Source organism: Canis aureus, chromosome 21 (assembly GCF_053574225.1).
Source record: "Canis aureus isolate CA01 chromosome 21, VMU_Caureus_v.1.0, whole genome shotgun sequence".
NCBI lineage: Eukaryota > Metazoa > Chordata > Mammalia > Carnivora > Canidae > Canis > Canis aureus.
Genome location: NC_135631.1, coordinates 22,978,275 through 22,982,543, shown reverse-complemented (window position 1 = coordinate 22,982,543; position 4,269 = coordinate 22,978,275). Strand labels below are relative to the sequence as shown.

At 46.5% G+C, this 4,269-nt stretch overlaps 1 pseudogene; it reads left to right on the top strand.

The window, feature by feature from the left end:
* Window positions 1-1,164: 1,164 nt before the first annotated feature.
* On the top strand, window positions 1,165-3,627 carry LOC144293432 (glyceraldehyde-3-phosphate dehydrogenase pseudogene; annotated as a pseudogene).
* Window positions 3,628-4,269: the final 642 nt, after the last annotated feature.

Below are 4,269 nucleotides of genomic sequence, written 5' to 3'. Positions count from 1 at the left end.
TGGACATTTCAAAATTCTATTTATCTCCATACCCCCCTCCCAGTCTTCTCTCATCCCTAGACATCATGCTAATGTCCTCATCTTTTCGCAGGTGTGTATTTCTGTGAAATCCATGTGTTGTGTAGTTTTGTGTTTTTTAGGTTCATTGGTTATGTACGATACTATTTCTTAATATTTTCACTAAGCACTGTATTTTTAAGGTTCATCCATAATTTTTTTGTGAATGCTTAATTTTTTGCATGTTAAGACTGCTAGTAGCCCACCGTGTGTGCCATGTTTCATCAGCGATGGACACTGAGGCTGCCCCCCCGACTATCTGCCACCATGAACAGCACTGCAGTGAACAATGAGCTCGCAGATCCCTGTATTAGTTTTGCTGCTATAATAAAAGCAAAACAAAAGACTTCAGCGGCTAACAACCACAAAGCCTCCTTTCTTGTTCAGGCCACATGTTCCAGCTGCTGGCAACAGGCTCCTTCCTGTTCCATGCATCCTCATCACAGCAGCCAGGCTGAAGGAACAGCCTTTATTTGGGACAAGTCCTATCCCTGGCAGAGGAAAAAAAGAGCTAGAGAGATGGAGGGGGAAAAAGCAACAGCACTGGAAGCTTCTGCACCGATTGGCTTTTAGAACTTCCACTTCTGTTCCACTGGCCAAAGCAAGTCACATGGCCGAGCCTGACCTCACCCCCATCCCTACCCCCTGCCCTACCCCCTCAGGCTGAGAAGCCCAGCATCCTCCTCAAAGTCCTGCTGAGGTCAGTGGAAGTCCTTTTATGGGGCAAGGAGAGCGAATAATTACAAACAATAACCAAACCTACTCCTCTCAGAGCTCAGTAAGAAGCACTGGGTGTTATACTGTATGTTGGCAAATTGAATTTAGATTTTTAAAAAAGTAAAAAATAAATAAATAAAAATGAATTCTACCCCTGAAACTTAAGAATACACTCTATGTTAACTAAATTGAATGTAAATAAAAAATAAATTTTTTTTAAAAAGAATTTCTTGGGATTTATGCCCAGGAGTGGGATTGCTGGGCCCCCCGGGATGCATGCATATTCACAATTTCATTAAATAACTCAGACTAATGCAGATACACTCTCGTCCGTGTACATCAGTGTATGCGGGATCTTTTATCCCTGCACCTAAATGACACTTGCATTATATAGTTTTCTAATTTTTCAGTCAATAGGTTAAAGGGATATCTTATTGCTTTAACTGGCATTTACTGACTATTCATGATTTTGAGCATTTCTTCATTTATCTATTAATTTGTAAGCTTTCTTCCTTGTAAGTATCTATTAGGTTTTCTTTTCCCATTTTCTTACAGGGGCTGCTCTCCTCTGCTTGGGTAGCAGGAAATCATGCCTGCTGTCTGTAAATCGTACCTGCCTTTGCAATTTGAGATATCACAAAAATCTTTATCTTTCCTGTCACCTGTCTAGTGACTTTGTCCCTATATTCTTTGTTGAAAAGTGATCCTTATTTTTGTTCATGAAAACTCTTCCTTCCTCTAGATAATAAAAATGGCTCACTTTTTTTCTCTAATATTTGATATTTTATCTTTCACATTTAGAACTTTAAGTCATCTGGAATCTTCTTAAGAAAGGGATCCTATTCTATTTCCTCTCCAAATAGTGAACAAGTTTCCTCTACTCCATACACTAAACAATCTGGTCTTTCCCTACAGAATTGCAATGGCTCCTGTGTCATATATATATTAGGGTCTGATTACATAAGGCTCTGACTCTCCTCTCTACGAAGATTCACCAATCCATTTATCTATTCTTGTGCCAAAACCAACAGTTTTTTATTACTACCACCTTCTAATGTCTCAGTGACTTCCAGCCAATTCTCCCCTCTTTTTTCTAAAGTTAGCTATTCGTGGACCTGTCTTCCTCCAAAGACATTTTTAGAATCCAGTTTTCAAGCTCCTCAAAATGCCCAACTGGTCTCTGCATTTCATTTATGAATTAACCCGAGAATAATTATTACCATTATCATGTGAAATTGCCCACTCAAGAGCATTGAATATTTCCATTCTCCACTTATTCAGATCACTTTTTATGTTTTTCATTAGAATTTTAAATTTTGGCTCTCTGCTCCTCCCCGTTTGACAGACAGCCGCATCTTCTGGTGCAGGGCCAGCCGCGTCCCGGAGACACGATGGTGAAGGTTGGAGTGAGTGGATTTGGCCTTATTGGGTGCCTGGTTGCCAGGGCTGCTTTGAACTCTGGCAAAATCGATATTGTCACCATCAATGACCCCTTCATTGATCTCAACTACATGGTGTACATGCTCCAGTATGATTCTACCCACGGCAAATTCCACCGCACGGTCAAGGCTGAGAACGGGAAACTTGTCATCAACGGGAAGTCCACCTCCATCTTCCAGGAGCGAGATCCCGCCAACATCAAACGTGGTGATGCTGGTGCTGAGTATGTTGTGGAGTCCACTGGGGTCTTCACCACCGTGGAGAAGGCTGGGGCTCACCTGAAGGGCGGGGCCAAGAGGGTCATCTTCTCTTCTCCTTCTGCTGATGCCCCCATGTTTGTGATGGGCGTGAACCACGAGAAGTATGACAACTCCCTCAAGATTGTCAGCAATGCCTCCTGCACCACCAACTGCTTGGCTCCTCTAGCCAAAGTCATCCATGACCACTTCGGCATCGAGGAGGGCCTCATGACCACCGTCCATGCCATCACTGCCACCCAGAAGACTGTGGACATCTCCTCTGGGAAGCTGTGGCGATGGCCAAGGGGCTGCCCAGAACATCATCCCTGCTTCCACTGGCGCTGCCAAGGCTGTGGGCAAGGTCATCCCTGAGCTGAACGGGAAGCTCACTGGCATGGCCTTCCCTGTCCCCACCCCCAACGTGTCAGTTGTGGATCTGACCTGCTGCCTGGAGAAAGCTGCCAAATATGACGACATCAAGAAGGTAGTGAAGCAGGCATAGGAGGGCCACCTCAAGGGCATCCTGGGCTACACTGAGGACCAGGTTGTCTCCTACGACTTCAGCTGTGACACCCACTCTTCCACCTTCGACGCCAGGGCTGACATTGCCCTCAATGACCACTTCATCAAGCTCATTTCCTGGTATGACAATGAATTTGGCTACAGCAACTGGGTGGTGGACCTCATGGTCCACGTGGCCTCCAAGGAGTAAGAGCCTCCTGGACCACCAGCCCCAGCAAGAACAAGAGGAAGAGAGAGGCCCTCAGCTGCTGGGGAGTTCCTGCCCCAGCTTAATCCCCCAACACACTGAGAATCTCCTGACCTCCAATTTACATCCCAGACCCCAAGGAAGGGGAGTGGCTTGGGGAGCCCTACCTTGTCATGTACCATCAATAAAGTATACTGTACCCCCCCAAAAAAAAAGAATTTAAAAATTTTTTCCATAGAAATCACATAATCCCATAGCATATTTCTAGATATGCTATGATTTCTGTGGCTTTTTGGTAGCCACATCTTAATTTCGATGAGACTTGAGTTCTAGTTTTTGCTCTGTCACTGATGACATCATATGATTTTAGGTAGGTCAATCACTGCTTCTCCATGTCAGTGTTCTCATTTATTAAAAGATAAAGGGCACCTGGGTGGCTCAGTCAGTTAAGCATCTACCTTTGGCTCAGGTTATGATCTCAGGGCCCTGGGATTGAGCCCTACATGGGCTCCCAGCTCAGTGGGAAGCCTGCTTCTCCCTTTCCCCCTCTTCCCCTCCCTGCTCAGGCTCTCTCTCTCTCTCAAATAAAATCTTTTTTTTTTTAAACTATTAGATTGAAGTTGTTGGTTCCCATGACATCACAGATAATAATAACAATGACAGACCCTGATGAAAATCTCACAATGTGCCAGTTCTTGCGGAGGGAGGTGACTATTACCATGTGCAGTGCTTAGCATGCCCGATGCCTCGTAGGCACTGAACGTGTGTTAGCAACCACGGTCAACATGCACGTAGAGGACGGAGGAGGTGGACGCTCGGAAAGGGGAGGTGACTTCCCCAGGCTGGTCCGGGGAGCAGGCAGCACGACCCCCTGCAGGTGGGACTCCTTGCAATCAGCAAGGAGAGCGGGCTCGGGGCGCGGGCTCCCGGGTCGAGCCGGGCTGCTGGCTCGGGGCACACAGGCCTCGGCGGGGCCACCGGGGTCACCGGGCCGCGTGCCTTCGTCTTGCAGAACATCGTTTTTCCTAGAAGTCCCCGGTGTTCCTGGATGCCACCTGCCGATAGTGGAGTCAGATAACAGCCCAGGAAGGGCGCCCAGGTCTGCGG